The sequence below is a fragment of the Protopterus annectens genome, chromosome 6.part0 (assembly GCF_019279795.1).
Source record: "Protopterus annectens isolate FY-2018-M chromosome 6.part0, PAN1.0, whole genome shotgun sequence".
Taxonomy (NCBI): domain Eukaryota; kingdom Metazoa; phylum Chordata; order Ceratodontiformes; family Protopteridae; genus Protopterus; species Protopterus annectens.
In genome coordinates this window covers 1,701,960,386-1,701,980,941 of record NC_056737.1, presented here as the reverse complement: position 1 = coordinate 1,701,980,941, position 20,556 = coordinate 1,701,960,386, and the positions used below count along the sequence as shown (strand labels likewise).

At 41.4% G+C, this 20,556-nt stretch overlaps 1 protein-coding gene across 1 annotated transcript in view; it reads right to left on the bottom strand.

Moving 5' to 3' along the window:
- Positions 1-20,556, bottom strand: part of WDR12 (WD repeat domain 12) — a gene marked incomplete in the record, with an annotated part of 668,024 nt that overhangs the window by 62,970 nt on the left and 584,498 nt on the right.

Here is a 20,556-nt window from a genome sequence, read left to right as displayed (position 1 = left end):
AAATAATTCTGTGTTGTGCTTGCAACTTAAAAACAACTTATTAAAAGAGCTAACAGTGCAGCATGGCATGAGCCTTTCCTTGACAACCCTTTTCAAGTATTTAAAATACTGTTTGTGGTATGTCAAGAAAAACATGACAAATGCAAAGGTGAGAAAACCTTTGTGATGTACAAACCTTGCCACAGTGCACTAGTGTAGTTCTTCAAGTCTTTAAAAACACCACTATGTCAAATAAAAGCTGAAACGTAAAAATGGGTAATTAGTCTGGAGTACACATCTGACAAGTGCAGGGTCTAAAGCCAAATTGTATGTAAATGTCCCAACAAATCATTGTTCTGCCAGTTTCTGGGTCATTTGTACACAAAACACAACCACGGCAATTTAAGGCTAGGCTTAAGATCCTTACAGATCAATAGCTTGGCAAGCACCTATGAACCTATGACACCAGAATTTAAAACATCTACAAATGAAAAACATTTTGGAAATTTATTCTGTATACAACATTACCAGTTTAATTCTGATTCATTCCTAATGTTACGTGGTGCGACAACCAGTTAATATCTCACTGGACTGCCAAAAAAAATAATGTGTCCTTTACTATCCTGGGTCAGTAACTAAGGAGCTTCAATCCTCACTACTGATTCCAATGTCAGACTATCACTCAAATAGGACTAATATTTCACAATTTTCCCCTAACAGCACAATAGGAACATACCCTATCATCTGGGACTGGACTGTATACTTCTGTCCACCCAGGGCTGCCAGATTTCCAGCAACCCAGGTAGGGACAAAAAGAAAAAAAGAAGGTCTCTCACGAAGTGAAGACCAAAAAAAAAACATAGTTCCGCATTAAAGAACTGAGCAACTAAGCTCACTCTGCCTGCAATAAACACTGAGCTTCTCGTGTTTAATGCATTGCAGTTCCGCATTAAACACGAGAAGCTCCGTGTTTGGCGCTTTTGATTGGCTCAGATACGGCATATGGGCCAATCAAAATCGCTAACACGGAGCGGAGCTTCGTGTTTTAATGCGAACACAAGAACTCCGTGTTTAGCAATTTTGATTGGCCCGTATGCCAGGTATACGGGTCAATCAAAAAAAAAAAAAACAAAGTGGAGGCTGGCCGGGATTTAAACCGGCAGGGCGGGACTCGGGATCAGGCTACTGATCTCGGGACAGTCCCGCCCAAATAGGGACGTCTGGCAACCCTGTGTCCACCCCTAATGCAACTTCTTATTACACACTTCAGAGCAATGTGCCCCAGTCTAAGACCTCCGATATACTCTAATTAAAAAAAAATTAAATCTCACACATCCAAACACTTCTGGGAAAACCGGACACAGATTTCCAGCTGTGTCCCTTCCCCAAAATAAATACAGCAATGCTGCCACCAATCAGTGCGTCTTCAAGCTCTTCTAAAGGGGGTTTCCAATTATGAAAACTAAATATTAAAACAAACAGTAGCAAATGACATATGCAGCCAGGCTTTCAGAGTGGCCAGGAAAGTTATCAAGGCAAGTATAAGCACTCTCAAATTGCTGAAGTAAAACACCGATTGTCCAGCCACAATGAAAGTTAATAAAAATATTTAATATTGAGCAAAATTATTAAAAATATAAAACAGTAATTCCCAATAAACAAACAGAATTCAATCATCAGGAAAATGAAATCAATACTGTAGGATACAGGTCCAACATTCAGAAAAAAATGATCTAGCTGATTAGTTATAATTTCCTAACTAACGAACACTGACTTATTCCATGATCTAAACTAAATTACTACAACAGAGCAAATGCTGGCTTACAGTTCTTGGAGTCCTTTATTTGGGTATCCACTGCACAGTTCAACTGACAACTCTGACTTCTGGCAAACGACAGCGGTCTTCAGCAGGCTTTTTTTTTTTTTTTGTACAGACTAGCTTAACTGTCAAATCTTCCAGTTCAAATTTTAATTTCATATTTTTAAATTCAACCAACAGCAGTTTTCTAAATGTTCCTTCCGGTCTTTCAGCTTCTGACAGTAACACATAGCAACTGTCAACATTCCAATATCATCTGCTGATCAGCTGAATCTGAGACCGTTTGCCTTTAGAATCTCTCTTCACAAACATGCACAGTTAGAAATGTAAAAGGACACTGTTCAAGTCTTTAAAACATTTTGTTCAAACAAATCATAAATCAACATGTAAGAACTTATTTACAATATCATAGACAGGTTAATGTAAAAGTATGTACAAAACCTCAGCCAGACATGATAGCACAAATAAGTGTCTAATTTCTTCACATCCCCCCATGACTCAAGCACGGTTTTCAAGCGACCCTTGAAAAACGATGCTTCACAAAAATGGGTCTGTCTGGGTATACTCCTCTCCTGGGCAACACATTTGTATTGGTATTGGCATTATTAACCCCACTGCAATGTTTTTCTCCTGAGGAAACTTGGCTGAGCACAGTCCCCACACCAAACTTTAATGCATCTACTTGCAAAACAAATGACTTACTATAATCTAGGCTGGCTAACACAGGGGCGTCCTCCTAAAAGTCTCCTTAAGTTTTTGGAATGCCTGGAACAACTGGACACAAATTTTCTGGGTCTATATTAGATAGACAAACTTTTGAAAGTTCGACTGTCATATGGTCGACACCATATGATCGAACTTTCAAAAGTTCGAATATCTAATAAAAAAAATAAACTACACAAAACAGCTACCTGAACGTTTTAAGCGGGGGGCAAGCCCCCCTGCACCCCCCCCCACATGGGTTACTGCCCCCACCACATCCCCCACTCTTTAAATATACCAACTCCGAGATCGCACTACAGTGCAAAAAAGGGAAATCTTCCTGTTCCACACTGTATGGAGATCTCCATTACAACGTTCGTACATTCAAAAATCTGATCATATGGTGTCGACCATATGACACTCGGAATTTTGAATGTTTGAACATTCAATATAGACACAAATTTTCATTGGTACCCCACTGTCCTCAGGAATGCTCTCAGTTGCTTTTTAGTAACAGAAATTAGCCATGCTTGAAGAGCTTCCACTTTAACAGGTTTGGGCTTAATCTTACCACTCCCCACTCTGTGTCATAAGTAAGTGACTTCTGCCATACCCACCTGACACTTACTGGGTTTAATGGTTAACTCTGCCCTTTTAAACTGGTCTGCAAATGCCCGTGGCATAGCCTTTAAAGTAGACCTTAACCTCTCCATAAGACCATTAGTCTGGGGATGGTCTTTAAATGCATCACCCCACAGCCCTTCCACAAACAAGTCAGCAGGTCTGACATGAAGTTGATACCTTGGTCAGTCAGTACTCCCCTTAGAAAACATAACCTGCTGAAAATTTTTATCAAAGTATTTGCTACCTTTTCTACATCCACATCACCTACAAAGGGAATATTAGGTACTACAGCTAGAAGTGGCAGATGGCTGAAGTAGTACACCTCAACTTCCAGCCCTCCCTTAGGAGTCTGCTCTTTATACAGCAAACCTTCATTCTCAGCCTCAATATCACCTGCACAAGGAATATTAGGAAGTATAGCTAGACGTTGCATTGCCACGCTACCTCAACTTCTAGCCCTCCCTTAGGAATCCACTTTCAATGCAACAAACCTTTGTTCCCATATACAGACAACCCTCTTCCTTGAGCCTCAGGTGTTTCCTTAGCCATCTCCCTCACGCTTTGTAATATAAGGTCCATAAGTTGAGCCTGTCTCAACTCTACATTTCTGACCCTCCCAACCACGCCTTCCACAAGAAGCGTAGTAACATCTGACAGCTGTACCCTCCATCTTTGCAGTCACCATATCTGAAGGAGTATTAGTACCTCCCAGCAGCTGTTGCTCACTTTCAGCTCCTTCTATGAAACAACCACCACACCAGTCCCAGCTTCAGGTATAAGATTGTCTGGGTCTCCGCCAGGCTACCAGACCTACAAGCCTTTCTCAAAGTCTGACTACAAGTCACTGCATGTGCACAAGGCACTGCATCATCATAGTCATTCCCTATCAGGACATCTGTAGGAATATCTTCAAACACAAGCTCTCCTTCCACAGGAAGCCTAGTAATTTCCAACAGTTGTGCCTCACTGTCAATCTGGGTGCTATCACTTATCTCTCTCCTTGCAGTCACCTTGTCCAAGGGAACATCAGTACCTAGCAGCAGCTGTGGATCACTTTCAGACTTACTGCTACAGGATAGCTCCTTCTCTGAAACAGCCACCACAACAGTCCCAGCTTCAGGTATGAGATCTGTCTGGGTCTCCACCCAGGGTAGCGGACCTACATGGCTATCTCCAAGCCTGTGTGTAACTGCATGTACACAAGGTACTGCATCATCAAAGTCATTCTCTATCAGGACATCTGCAGGAATACCCTCTAACACACCTACCTGCTTGCTTCCTCCTCCACCCTCCCAGTCAAGATGAGCCCTAGCCAAAGGTATTTGGAATGGGGTCTTTCCCAAAGCTCTGAGTGCAGTGAACTGTCCAAGCAAGTACTACTCTTCTCTAACCCTTGCAGGCCTCACAATGGTTATATCAGAAGCTCTCTCTTTCTTAGCAGTAACCTGTTTACCATCTACTAAGATAGGATATAAATTTGGGTAATAGACTGGCACCACTGTTGTTTCCAAACATACCACTGGCAGTTTATCATCACCACTTGGCTGGCTCCCCTCACCTTATGTTTCTCACATTGCTTCGATGGACATTTGACTGCTATGTGGGCCCTCTGGTTACACTTGAAACATCTGATCTCTAACCATGTACTTGGGCTAGTAGTTTCCCATTACTGGTGTACTCTGTTGGAGTGGTTTAGACTGTCCCCCATGGGTTCCCTTGTATCCATGTGCAGCAATGGGTACCCCTTTCCCCTTTCTTATGCATTGGTGCTCTGCTTGCTAAGCAGAGTTCCCCTTTTCTCCCCAACTTCTCCACAGAGTTATACACTCTGTCAACTAACCAGATTCTCATGTCATCAGGCAAACTACTAAGGGGCTTGTTCCCTCACCAAAAGGCCTACCAGTCCCTCAAAGGTGGTGACCTGACACCCATTCTCCCATCTGTGAAAGTAAGTACTTAAATCAGCAATACAATCACATGTACTTTCACCTGCCTTGCGTCTGTGTTTACAAAACATTTTCCTATAAGCTTCAGGTGTTAGTTTAAAACACTCTAGAAGACCGTTCTTAACTTTAACGCAATTCAAAAAATGTACATCAGACAATTTTAACATGGCCCGAACTGCTTTACCATGGAGTAAGGGAGTCAGGCTGTGAACCCAGAGCTCACAGCCATCATCATACTGCCTACATACCCTCTCAACTATATGAATAAAACTGTCAAAGTCATCCCCATCCCTATATTAAGATAAAAGTTTACTAATCTTTACAGCTTCTGGGGTCCAACTATTCCCTTCCCCATTACCGCCATGACCCTCTCAAAGGGTAAGAAACTCCATTTCATGCCAACACTGTCTCTTATTTTTTTCGGCTTCTAAACGATGGACCTCCAATCCTTGGGCTTCCAGGCCCAGTCTCTCTTCAGTCACCAGTCATTTGGCTTCCAGTTCATATTGACACTGCTTCTCCCTTTGCTCACCCTCCAGAAGTCAAATTCTCTCACTTTCTTCAACTTCCAGTTCCAGTCTCCTTACGTCTAGATGGATTCTCAGCCCCCTGAAAAAATGTGGACTGTCCTGCCTCTGCATGCTGCCTATCCCCCACAATAAACTGGATAGCTAGCCTTCAAACGGATGGTCTGAACTGAAGCTGCAACTAAGGCTGAAATCATTGCTGCCTTAATCACGTTGGCATGCACCAGTCCCTCTGGCTTCACACTCCTTGGCCAACTGGCTCTTTATCAGCTTATTATAGTCTTCTGCTGACATCTTTGCCAGCTATCCCCGACTAACTACAAATGAATAAAACTGTGGTGAACTGAGATTCTGTAGGTTTACCTTGTGCCTGTCAAGAGTGCACACCCTAATGATAACTACCCACAGGCTACTGAAGTCCATTTACAAATCCCACACAGCTGGCACCAATTAATGTGACGTCTAGTTAATATCCCACCAGACTGCCAACAATTAATGTGACATCTCTTACTATCCTCGGTCAGTAACTAATGTCGCAGTCATGGCTTTAGTCCTTGGAACAATGAAGCATACTGGAACTAAATTTAAACTAGCTGATGTGATTAGAACGTATCTGTGTGACTTTGTATTTTCAGGGTTCAGATTCTTCAGATTAAATAATCAAAGATTCATAATTAGTGAAGTTGGTCATAAATTGGCAGCCAATTTCATGATGACATGGTTTCCTAGGTTCATAACTTCAGCTTAGTGCATTAGCAACACAGGTACACAGACATAGAAAAATAGTGACCATCAGACAATGACTCTACCTCCCTAATGTGCAGGATTTGCAAAAACAATGTTGAAACAAAATCATTTGGGAAAAACAAAGGCAACATTATGCCATTTTCAGTACCTTAAATAATAAGAAGGGTATACAGAAGATGGATGTGGGTGAGGAAAAACTAGAACAAAATGCTTTATTAAATTAGCTCCAGCTGATACCTAAACAACTTGTTCCTAATTCCCCTCATCTATACATTACCTGCTTCCTTAATCCTTGGACCACAGCCTGATTTATAGGAATTCCTTCACCTCCCAACACAGTGAGAAAGACAGATATAGCTAGTGTGATGAATTACAGAATCATTTCTGCCAAAAGAGGAGACCTGCTAGTGGACCATAACAGTGCAATTATGTATTAAGATGATGATTTGCTTGTTTCCCTGTTCTATGTCTCCTCCTCCTGTCCATCCCACCTCTATTTTTCACCTCCTGCATCATTACTTTTTAAAGGAACTCTGCATGGTTTCGTCACAAACAGTGGTATCCAGCTTCATTTCTACAAACCGTTGGTTTGTAGCATTAGCCTAGGTGAGCCATCTGTCGTTGTCTTGCTCTTTTCCTAACAATGACTGTGTCTCCCTAGAACTAGGGACTCTCTCAGAGTGAGGTTTTCAAGCATTACCTTAAGACATGCATGTACAAAAAGCTGTACACATAAATGGTGCTTTATACTTAAATTGCTACTTTCTGACATTTTAACATGGACATCTCAGGTAGCTTAGGATGTTGTATATGGTTGGAGGTTCTAATCCTGGAAGTGATCATTATTTAACCTATGAACCTATACCCCGGGTATCACTTCTGTGTCACTGTTAGACAGAGGCACAGTATACTAACCTTGAAAAAGGGCATAGCAAAATTAATTTAAAATGGGTGGCGAAAGCCACACACACTCTGGCTAGGCTTATAAATGCCCTACGGCAGATAGCCTAGTATGAACCTATGAACATTTTATACTCTTTAGAAAATGTAAATTTACACACACGCAAACACACATACCCACATGCACACTTACATTCTACTTACCTGACATTTTATTCTACAATTGTTTTGTACTTGTGCTCAAGTTTAAGAACCTCTGTAAACTTGAACACCCAAACAGAAAACCCTTTCATTTAGCAGATTATGCTTCTTTTCAGACAGTACACTTTCTGGTGGCTACAATCATCTCTTACACTCCAACCAGTCTGTTGAGATCAGGGCATCTAAACAAAGAAATGGGTCCTAAAATGGAGCCTAGTGTCACTCCTGAAATGGGCCACTTTTTTTCACTTGAGAAAGTTCCCTGTACTGGCAGGAACTTGACAGCCTGAAACTATACTCACACTCAACTCTGTACACTAATGAAGTCTTTGGTGTAAGACGAGAGTGCAAATCAAGCATTTTATTGCTCAATACCAAACATGTTTTAGGTTTCCTTTGTTGGCTGGGTTAGTTCCATTAGATTACTGGCCTCTTTTCAGGGGAGAACCAAGGAGGTATTTATACTACTAGTGGAAATTTGGCTAAGGCATCAAGGAACTTCCCCTACTCTTCATTGTTGTAAGTGAGAACGATTTTAGAGGAGCACTTCCTGTTTCTGTTGAAGGCGCAGAGGTGGCCCAGAGAAACACGTAGACAGTTGAGAGAGAGAAGGAGATAATTAAGTAGTGAAAGAAATGAAGGACAAACCAAATACTGAGATGGGAGAATGTGAGGAAACGTTTCAAAGAAACCGGTTATATGGAAATGAGTCAGCAAATGATGGATGTAGAATTACAACCCTCCAGTCAGGAGGGTTGCAGGAAGATTTCATTACAGAAATGGTGGTGCAGAGTGAGCCAGAAAATAAAGGAGACCTTTCCCTGGGGGGGGGGGGTTATGGAGAAAATACAAAAGGAGGATGCAGAGACAGTCCTGAAGAATAGTGGTGATTTGGAAAATAAACATGCAGCAAAAGTAAATGAAGTAAAAAGTGGAGTAGCAGAAAAGAATGCAGAACAAAATGAAAAACTGAAGTATGTGGTAAGGATTCAAAGTAAGGAAGACAAAGAAATGGGCAAGTATGAAGTGTGGGACAATTTAATAGTTACTTTTGGAGTATTCAGTTGTGAAATATCTTGCAATGCTCTACTACGTTCTTATCTACTCTCATTGTATGTTTTGTATATTTGTATCTTCAACCAAAAGGAGGAATATCCTCTTATTGTACATTAACGGCTGTAAAGTCTACAATCTGTATGCTGCTACTCTGTAATGTCTCTTTTGTAAATTTTTCTTCTCTCTCTAAACTTATGGAGTTTTTCTCCTCAGGACGGCACTGAAAATGGACACTTGTCCAGTCAGACTATCCTGGCACAAATTTTAAATCTTTCTTTTCGGCTTTTCCCGGTTAGGGGTCGCCACAGCAGAACTCCGGTTCGCTAATGATTGGCAGTATATTTTTATGGTGCCAAGCTGTCATCCCGATGCCCAACCTTCAACAAAGGCACGCCCATTCACGCATGTCTTTCAAATGCCACTCGACCATGGGGAGGACATGCAGACTCCACACAGAAGGCACTCCAGCAGAGAATTGAACAGGAGAACCTCTTGCTGTGAGGCAACAATGCTACCGCTGCACCACTGCGGCTTACGCAAACAAATGTTAAATAAATAAATAAATAAAATAAAATTACATGAGGTAAGAGCATTTATTCTTATTAACAGACATTTTGCAACATTATATTAGAGACTGTTTTTTTTCCCCAATGTAAAATTTTCTTGGAGAATATAATACAACAGAAAGACTAACTCGTGGAATCTTTATGCGACAAAAGCATTTAGCAGGGAAACAAAAATGAAAATTCATGCACAGTTTCAAACAGAGGTAGAAAGAAACACTTTGAAAGAACATTTGAAAGCTTTATGTAAAGTAGTACTGGACATTGCAAAAGTTTATGACAAAAAGTGTTTATGGATTGGTGGCTGGGATTGTACTACTGTATTAGAAAAAGAAAAATATACATATACCAAGTATGATAAATGTGGAGGGGAATAGGGGCGTTGTAAAATAATGGAGACAACCAAAAACATTTTTTCCTGGCAAAGGACGTTTGATAAGTAATTGTGACAAAAGAAAATGTTACATTTGTAAGGAAATGGGGCATAATGCAAAAAATGTGAAGTGAAATGTTATTAAATTGGACATTTATGGATGTATTGCAGAAATGAAAATAACAGTAAGGAAAAAGGAAGAGAAGAAAATGAGCAAAGAAGATATTTTAGAAGTGTTTGAAAGAAGAAAAAATTTGATGAGAAAAAAGTAAAAAAGTGGACACAGAAGAAGGTTCTGAAATAAGTGAAGACGACAACCCGGGAGATAGAAAAAGGGGAAAAAAATCTATTGGTTAAAGGGTAAAAGAAAGAAAAAGAAAATTTAAAGGGATAAAGAAAAAAAAAGGTGTCTGACTCACAGAAAGTACAGTTCTTGATTCTCATCACCGAGAATGAAATTGGTTAGTCTTAGAATGGCCTATTAACAATTTTGAAACCACGAATCTAAGGAAAAGGGAAAATGAAAATGCTGGAGTGCTTTCTGTAAATCTGAATAGAATTAAGAATATAGTAAGAAGAATAGGAATTTTGGAGTGATGTAATACATGTGATACAGATGCAATATTAGAAGGCAGGATTTTCTAGGATCATAGGAGGTTACTAGGTTACAAATGAAAAATTAGAGAAACTATGGGCAGGAAAGATAATCTGGAGTTTGGGAAATGAGAGATGTTCTGGAATAGCAGTATTCTGCAGAAATATAATAAAGATATTAGATGTAACTTTAGCAAAAATGGGAAGATTTAATCATTGTAGATTTTAAAATGGCAAGAACAAGTATATACAATTATAAAGAATAGTTGTGTAAGAACTTACCACAACCATAGATATCCTTCTCTTCCATGTTGCAGTATTCATAACCTTAGCGAGTTGCTGCCTGTAGCACCGGCCATCCAGCCAACATACCAAAGTCTTTTACCCAGGTGTATGTGCGACGTAGAATGCAGGGGCCATAAACTGATGTCAGCTATAACTGACGTCTGCACATACCCCACTCAGAAATTGGCTACCGCAAAGAGAGAAAAAGCCCCCAGGAGCAATAGGAAAGAGCCCAATCTTCAGTATCCCAGGCACACCCCAGCAGTGCTATGAAAGTGGCCAATCAAGAGAAGAAAAAAAGAGGGGGATGGTGGGTGGGAATGTATACTGCAACATGGAAGAGAAGGACATCTTTGGTTATGGCAAGTTCTTTCACAACTACTCTATGTCCTTCTATTCTCATGTTGCAATATTCATAACCTTAAGGGGAGTACCACAGCTCTCTAGGAAGATGCATGGGATGTAGGAAGGGGAGCAGAGTCGATCAGGCCCTGCAGGATAGACCTAGCAAACCCTGCTCTAGCCCTGGAGATCAGGTCCAATTTGTTATGTTTGGTAAAGGTGTGAACAGAGGACCAAGATGCAGCCTCTAGGATAGAGGAGCAATCAACTCCCTTGAAAAAGGCTGCTGAAGAGGAAGCTGCTCTAGTGGAATGGGCTTTGACAGGTGAAGTCAGTTGCTTTCCATGAAAGGAGTAGCAAAAGCCTATTGCCTTAGAAATCCAAGAAGCAATGATGCATTTAGACACTGCCTTGCCAAGGGCTCTAGGATGGAGAGAGACAAAAAGTTGGTCAGACTGTCTTGACAGATGTTGTCTTATCTAGGTAGAACCTCAGTTGCCTGTGAACATCCAGGGAATGCAACGCACTTTCTGAGGAGTTCTGTGGTTGCGGGTAAAAAACAGGTAGATTGATGGTCTGGTTTAAGGACATTTTGTTGATTACTTTAGGCATAAAAGAAGGGTTAGTTTTGAGACAAACTATATCTTTATAAAAAATAAAGTATGGAGGCGAAGCCATAAGAGCTGGGATCTTGGAGAACCTCCCGGCAGAAGTAAGGCCCAGTAATAAAACTGTTTTCCATGTGCATAATTTAAGGGAGGAGACGTGAGCTGGCTCAAAGGGTGGCAATGTAAGCTTTTCCAACACAAAGATGAGGTCCCAAAAGGGGGAATTTGTTTACGGGAAGGTCTTGTATGAAGGACCCCTTTCAGAAACAGCTTGACTTCCAGTCTGGAAGCCAAGGGAGGAGTCAAGGGAAGGCAAGCCGAAATGGCAGATAGGTTACTGAAGAGTAGGTCAACCCTGAATGTAGTAACTCACACAGGTGGGAAAGGACCAGTAGAACAGAAACTAGAAAAGGGTCCTGTTGTTTCCGGAGACACCATTGGGAGAATCTTTCCCACTTCGATAAGTAGTTTCTCCTTGTCCTTGGTTTCCTGGCCTCCTGCAGGAGGATGAGTATGTCCTATGAGTATAGGTGCCTAAAGGGGATCAGAACTCTATCACCCACATTGTCAGTTTGAGATTAAGTAGGTGGAAATGAATCAGGGATCCCCTGTTTTGTGTGAGTAGATCGAAGTGGTGAGGTAAGCTGTAGCGATTGGCCTGGGCTAAAAAGGTTGAAAAGGGGAAACCGATGCTGTCTTGGCCAGAAGGGAGTCACCAGCAGGATTTTTGGTTTCTCCTTCTGTATTTTCAGGACGACTTTGTGGATCAGAGGAAATGGAGGGAAGGCAGAAAGGAACATTCCCTCCCATGAAAAGGAGAGGGCATCCATCATTTCTTGGAACCAGAAATATCCTTGAATAAAATCCCTTGGCTAACTGATCCTCTGGTACTGGTTCTATAGTATCCTGAGACAGACATTGGTTGAGGATAGGTGGGAGTAGTGGGAGCTGATTTTGAGGGAGTTGTGGTATCCCTTGTAAGGGAGGGGTATCCCACCAGGTCATAAAGTATCCCCTCTCAATGATGGAAAGCACCCACTTGTCTGGGGTGATTTTCTACCAGGGGGGTAGGGATAGATGTGTAGGGATGGGGGGGGTGGAGCTGGTTAAGGGAGGGGAGTCACAGTGGAGAAGCTGTGCCTGTGTCTGGCTGCCTTGGAAAGGAGGACGGAGTGGGGGGTGGTAGAAGACCTCAGAGCAGATTGTTTTCTGGTATATCTGTGTCTCCTGGGCTTAGCAGCAGAGGGGTGAGGGGACAGTCTCTTGACAAAGCTAGATTTTTGAGGGTAATTTCTATGAAATCTGGGAACAGATGAGACTAGTAGACGTTTTAAGTTTTGTAAGTCTTTGCCTTTTTCCTGTAGAGACTTGAAAAGCTCTGCAGTGGCTGCTCCAAATAGGGCTTTGCTGTCCAGAGGAGCATCTAGCAACTTAGCTTGAACATCCAAAGGTAAGGGCTGAAATCTCAGCCACAAACATTTTCTTAGCACAGAATCAGAAGCAGCTGACTTAGAAGAAGTTTCTACAGCATCGTAGCTGCACTTGGAGTGCCTGGTTACTTGAGATACCATGGACAGGAGGGTACTTACTTGAGTCTTAACAGGAGATTCCGGGACCTCTGACAGAAGATTACAGGCCTTGGCCAGGGAATCTATGGAAAACTTTGCCATGTATGCCTAATAATTAATAACCCTAATGGCCAAAGTGGAAGAAGTGTAAAATTTCTTCCTCAACCTATCCATAAATTTACTGTCTTTATCTGTAGGGAAAAGGGAAGAAGGAAGTTGCCTAGAGGACTTATCTGGGGACAATGCAATCACAGCAGGATTTGCTGGAAGATTTTTGAAAAGGTGCTGCTCCTGAGTGGACACTTTATAAAATCTGTCTGGCCTCTTAGAAGCAGGTGGCTGCGACTCTGGAGTTTGTGAGGCAGCAGAGAAAGCATCCTGAAATGCAGGAAGATAGGGGGGAACTACAGATGGTGAGTGCTGCTCCATCTGCAATAGCTCAAAGCATCTCTTTTTTGTCTCAGAAACATCTGATAGTTCCCATTTGAAATGTTGTCTACTCAGGGAGATGGTATCTCCAAATGAGAAATCTTCACCAGGGGAGTCAGGCGTGAGAGATTCTTCCTCTAGTGGGGTAACAAAGTCTTTGGGTGAATCCAATTGAGAACAGTAAGTTAAGGAGTCATCTGAGGAAGAAGACTCCTATTCAGAGATTTCCAGAGGGGCAACAGGTAGGCCTGCCTGAGGGATCTGGTTCTGAAGAGCCCGAAAAGCTGGGAACAGAGTTTGGTAGAAGGTCTCCCAGGGAGGAGTAAAGTCTTTTGTAGTGCACTTCTGCTTCTGTTTCCTTTTCAAAGGAGAAGAGGGAGTAAAAGTGGGCTTAGGAGCAGACATTATAGTGGATGCCAAGACTGTAGTAGCAGCAGCAGGACCCTCCGAAGCAATGAGCTGTGGTTCCCCCTAACTATCCGGGTGTGATGGTTGAAAAACCTCAGCAGACCTACTCTGGGTATTTGCAGAGCCAGCTTCCAATTCAGTCCCTGGTTCCTTTGCCATACCCAGCATCCAGAGCAATCCTGGACTGATATCCGCCTCAAGGATAACTCCAGACGACTGAGGAGGAGCCAAGGCATCAGGCCTAAATTTCTTGGCCTTCTTCCTAGGCAGCTCGTCAGAAGGACCTGCTCCACTTTCCATTCCAGACTTCAAACGTCAGAGTCACTGGTTTTCTAAATAAAGTTTTAAAGCTGCTAGATGGCTTCTAAGGAATTTTGGGACAAAAGACTGACAGATCTTACAGGCCTTGTAATCGTGAGCCACCCCCAGACAAAATAAACACTGCTCGTGTGTGTCCATATAAAGAATTTGCCTACCACAAGCACACTTTCCCTTAGAAGAAGACATGAATATCGGACAGAAAGCAAGAAAATCCCACAAGGTACTTATCTCTGAGCAAACAGCCAAAGAATGATCACTGAAAGATGGACGATGTCGAGTGAATGCCGTAATTTATTTATTTATTTATTTATTTCCAGTTTGATAACCGGGGAAGTCCACTGGGCCCGAAAGCCCGTTTTCAGTGGAGGCCCGGGGAGAAAAGCTCCATGATAATACATTACACACAAAAACACAGCAGAACAGATCTAAACTAATACACACAAAAACACACTCTGTTCTAATAGCATAACACTTTAACAATTTCCAAACAAGAATGAGGTGCATTGGGCACTATACATAAGAAAAAGATATATTAGTGCAACTGTGAATGTTAGTAAAGTAGGAAAGGAAAGGAAATTATAGAGTTTGAATGCAAGAGCAGGGATGCATAGGAGAAACGAAGAAGAAGCAAAGAAATTAAAGGAGAGGTGTCAGAAGAGGATAGAAAAAGAACAGATAACTAATGTTCAAATTGTGGTTGAGTCCAGGAGACCACCTTGAGAAAAAAGTCAAAAGATTTAAGGTGAGAGTAAGCATAGCACTTGAAGGAAAATAAAGGGTTTATTCAGGGAGGAAGGAGGAGATAATGAAGAAGAGAGGGGAGCTAGGGAGAGTGTCAGAAGAAGGGGAACCAGGGGGGAAGGATGGAACTAGGATAAACTGAGATCTAGGTAGGAAGTATACAATTACATTTCCAATTTTGGAAAAGGTGAGAATGAAGAAGAGATTTAAAGTGTTCATAGTTTGTAGTGGCTCTTAGAAGGGAAGGAAGTGAGTTCCATTTTTTTGCTGTAGTATAGGAAAGTAGGAGTTGGCCAGGGGGTCGTTTGGGTTTGTAAACTGAAATAAGATTTTGGTGGCTAGATCTTAGGGGCCTTGGAGGATTGTATATGGTGAAGGTATTAGATAATGCTGGGCAAGCAGTGGGTTTAAAGATTAGTTTGTGTGCAGTAGTAAGTTGGAGGAAATTGAGTTGATTAGGGAGTTCTAGCCATTGAAGACTACGGAGGCAGATGCAGTGGTGTGTAGAATGAGTGGAGTTAGTAGCGAATTTGGCAATTTTGTAGTAGCAACTTTCAAGTTTTGTGGAGATAGAAGTGGAGAGATTGGATAGAAGAGGAGCACCATACAGTAGAGAAGGGAGAAGGAAGGTAGTGGCGAGAGTTTGTCTTGAAGATGGAGTAAGAAAGTTTGCATTTCTATAAAGCATACCGAGCTTCTGATGAGTTTTCTTTATGTTTAGTTGAATATGATTATTAAATTTCAGGTGTTCATCAATGGTTACTCCGAGTAATTTAGCACTACTAACAACTTCTATTGAGGACTGGGAGAGGCTAGAAATTATGAAGGATGACTTATCAGGAGTCAGAGCTTTTGAGGGGGAGAAGAGAATGATGTGGGATTTATTGGCATTGAGGGAAAGATGATTTTGAAGCATCCAATTTTCTATGGTTGTGAAGGCCAATTGGGTTTTGGCTTGGAGCTCGGGAAGGTTGGGCGCAGAGCAGATAACAGTGGAGTCATCTGCATATTGTACTATTTGAGCAAGAGGAATAGAAGAGTGGAGATCATTGATAAAGATGTTAAAGAGCAAAGGCCTGAGAATAGAACCCTGAGGGACTCCAGTAGGGGTAGGTAGGAATTTTGAGGTACCAGTATTCCATTTCACAGCTTGGGATCTATCAGAGAGATAACTTCTGAACCAAGAAAGAGAGTTGTGGAAGAGATTGAGGTTAGAGAGGTGGTTGAGAAGGAGAGTGTGGGATATAGTGTCGAAGGCCTTAGAAAGGTCAAGAAGAACAGTGGAGACAATTTTTCCAGAGTCACGGGCTTGGTTGACAATTTCTAGGAAGGAATGAAGAGCGGTTATGGTACTGTGGCCAGGCCGAAACCCATGTTGTGTGGGAGTGAGGAGATGGTTATCGAGAAGGTAGGGCATGAGTTGCTGGTGTATGCATTTTTCAAGAATTTTCGAGATTGGGGAAAGAATCGCTATTGGGCGGAAGTTAGAGATGGTGTTATTTTTGCCTCCTTTATGGAGGGGCAAAATGTGGGCAGCTCTCCAAAGTTTGGGAACATAAGATTCTTGGATGGATCTATTGATGAGAATGCTGATAGGTATGGCGATGCCATTTGCTGCGAGCTTGAGAAAGAGTGATGGAATGTTGTCAGGGGCATTGGAGCATGGTTTGAGTTTGCAAAGAAGTTGTTTGATACTGGTGGTAGACACGGGATGTAGAATGAAAGTGGGAGGAGGGTTATGAGAGTAGGAGTGAGGGATGGGTGTAGAAGGATGCTTTGGGTTAGGGGTAGGGGTGGAAGAGGAGAAGGATTTAGTCAGTTCAGCTATTGAGCCAGTAAAAAACGAGTTAAAGAGAGTTGCAATTTCAGTGTCAGTCTTATTATTGTCTGGACAGGGATTGGATTTTGTACCTGGATGTAAGAGTGAATTGATGGAATTCCAGAATTTTTTTGGATTATTTGTGAGGGAGGACTGAAGTTTGCCGTAGTAAGATTTCTTATCCTTTATAATAAGATTTTTAGCAAGATTGCGGAGTTGCTTAAATTGCAGTAAAGAGGCTGGGTTTTTATTTTTGTTGTATAGTTTCCATGTTTTGTCCCTTTGTCGCATTAGAGTTTTAGTGTCTTTAGTTAGCCAAGGGGCAGAGTTGAACTTTATCCTTTTGTACGGGGAGGGGCTTGGAAATCTAGGATTTTAAGGAAGGTAGTATTGAAGAGTTCTAGGGCTTCATCTAGGGAAGAGTGTTTAGTGAATCCCAGTTTGTTAGTTGAAGGGTTTCTGAAAATACTGAAGGATTAAAATTAGTTAGGTTGCGAGTGGGCATATTGTTGTTGGTGTGGGAGCTGTTGGGTTTTCGGTTAATAAAGGCTGGGAGATGATCACTTAATGAGTCTGGTAAGGTACCTGAGTTGGAGATATTGTTAGGGTGGCTGACTAGGATCCAGTCCAAGATGGACCCTGGAGGGTTGGTTTTGTTAGGTCTGGTAATGTTGTTTATTAGTTGAGTAAAATTATAAAGATTGATAGACTGAAGGGAGTATTGTTATTAATATTATTCCAATCAATATTTACATCACCTAGAATGAAAGTTTCCTGTTTAATATTGTTTGAGGCCCAACAGAGAATATTCTCTAGGGTGGAGGAGTTGTCTCCAGGAGGGATATAGATGGTTATAACACAGATACTTTTGAAGTTGTTTATTTTGAGGATTCCTATGACTAGTTCTGCATTATTAAAGTTGGGAATGGTATTTTGGTATGGGCTAAGATTTAGCAGGCAGTTGTAGACTAAGGCTACACCACCACCTTTTTTGTTTAGGCGATCGGACCTGAGTGCTTGGTAGCCAGGTGGTAAAATTTCAGAGTTACTAGTTTGAGGTTTTAGCCAGGTTTCTGTTACTGCTACTATGTCAGGTTCAGTTATATTTAGCCAGGCATGAAAGTTTGTTATTTTGTTATTAATGGGTAATTCTGAACTGGCAGATGGACGTCTGATTCTCACTGCGGCAGAAATATTCTCAGTTGGGTACATGCAGATGTCACAGTTATAGCCAGTCAGGTTATGGCCCCTGTGTTCTATGTCGCATGTACACATGGGTGAAAGACTTTGGTATACTGGCCGGATGTCCGGTGCTGCCGGCAGCAACTCCCTAAGGTTACAATATTGCAACATGAGAAGAGAAGGACATCATCATATGCTTATACTAAATGTAATGAAAGGGAAAGCTTATTTCATCAGATTTTAGACTATGTACTGATAAATATGAATACTATAACAGCAGAACACTAACTAAGAGGCAAGCATAAAAAGAAAAGAAATGATACAAGAAAAATGTTACAAGTCATAAGATGTGAGGGATATGTAGAAAACTGAAACAGATTACTTTATAGTATCAGAAGGTTTAGTTATAGGAGAAAGAGAGGTAGCTGAAACAGGATTTTCTGTTTTTCTTGCAATGTGGCTAGAGATAAAAGAAAACAAGGAATATAGAAAAACAAGCAAAGGAATACAATTAAAATGCAAAACATGAAATGAATGAAACAGATTAGTAAATACAGTTATGGAAAGATCACATTATTATGAGAAGATTTTATAAACATGGTCTAAATGGTGGATATTTAAGGAAAAATATATTTTTTTTACAGTTTCAATAGAGTAACAGAGAAAGAAAAATATAAAAGTACATGCAGTGATGAATTGGAAAATTTAAAACAGAACGGAAGACAGTACTTTGACAAAGAAAAAAGTATATGAAAGTGAAAGAATTGATATGACTGTAGGATAGTGGAATTAACTGGAAGAAACTGGAATGAATGTCTTTATCTGTTAATTAATGAAACTGGAATGAATGTCTTTATCCATTAATTACCCAGAACTGTGCTGAACAGGTGCCAGTCTCTCCTTTACAGGCCAAACATTCTTGTACTTTTCAGAATAAAGTCTGCACACACCGTAATTCGGTTAAGAATGCTTTATTATGTACAATGAAGGTAAATGTCAACGATATCCGAATGTTTCCAAAAACAGTGCTGATAAACTGAAACAGTAATCTGCATTCAAATTCATTTTCCTTACCTCCTGAACAGTATAATTAATATTCTGGAATGCTGTATATTTGACCTGACTTCTGCACTTATATCCGAGTGCCTGTACTGCCTTCTGAGGACAACATTGCGATGACTGTCTGCTTATTAGTCCAAATGAACTAACTCAACTGTGTTTGTAGCGTTTCCTCATACCAAAACACTAAGTTTCTACTCTCCTGTATAACCTAGGATCCCAAGCCTTGTAGCATATAAACAAAATGTGTTTGTTCTCAAATGTACAGCACATTATGTTCTTAACAGTATTCTTGACTGAAGGTCATTTTCACTGATTGAAAGTACATTCACTGAAACTGTATGCAAACTGTGAAGCCTGCTTTAATATGGCTGCATTTCTAGACTTGCGCAAAGAGAATACTGTAGTTTTGTACATTTAAATGATACCTGATCTAACAGAAATAAATCATGAAAAAACATAAGAATTGTTATATATGCAAAGATATTTTTTACCGAAAGGTGCACTGCTACAGTTATCCCTATCCATTAAAGGGGAGCAACTACAGAAGCCGGGAATTGCCCCATTAGCCTGACGAGTTTGATATGTAAGGCTATGGAGCGCATCATCATGGACCTAAATAACAAGGATAAAGGGAATCTCCAAACTCTAGATCACACACAATTTGGTTTTGTGAAAGGTAGATCATGCCTGCTCAACCAGGTTGACTTCTATGAGTAAATCACCAGAGCTGTGGATAAGGGCAAGGCAGTTCCATACAGCCTACCTAGATCTGGCCAAGGCCTTTGATTGCATTGCCTACTTAGGAATTATTGATAAACTCAAACTAGGCATCAACACCTATATCACTAGATGGGCTGCAAACTGACTCACAGATAGAACACACACTGTAAAATTTACACACTCCAAATCTGACCTCAAACCAGTGATAAGTGCAGTACCACAGGGTTCAGTCCTGGGACCTTTCCTGTTTGGTATCTACTCCTCTGAAGTACAGGCCAACACAGAAGGCTTCTGGCTAACGAAGTTCGCAGATGACTGCAAGCAAGGAACCATAGTCAAGTCCCCAAATGATGTGGAAATTCTACAGAAGGGCCTCGCTGAGACAGATGCCTGGTGTCAGAGCCATGGCCTCAAGCTCAATGCCAAAAAGTGCATTGTCATCCCCTTTGGTAAAAACTCTGTACCCATGAACTACTACATAGACAGCAGTCTCCTTAACACCGAACATGTGATAAGAGAACTAGGGACCCAAGTGGACAGTAGTCTGTCCTTTGATAGTCACATCGCCACAGTAGTCAGGAAGTCCTTCTACGTGGCACACCTCATCATAAAAGGGTTCTCATCCAGGAAAAAAAATTGTTCCCCTCTACTCGACACTCAGACCCATTATAGAGTACAACGCCCCTTTTGGAATGTACCTCACAAGACATCTGCAGTGGCTGGAAAGGCCACAGCAGTACCTCACAAAGAGGATTACTGGCCTCAAACAAATGTCCTACACTGACCATCTCAAAAAATTCCAGCTTTACTCCATAGCATATCGCCTACTCCGAGGTGATCTCTGCCTAACATATAAAGCTATGTCAAAACCAGAGCTGTTGGACATGCTACACCTAAAGAAATCCCAATCCCTCCGAGCTACACACTCTAGGGACCTACACCTTGTCACCACAATAAACAGGACATGCTGGAGGGATAGATTCCTATCCCAGAGACTTCCCATACTCTGGAACAGGCTCCCCATCTATGTCGAGCAAAGT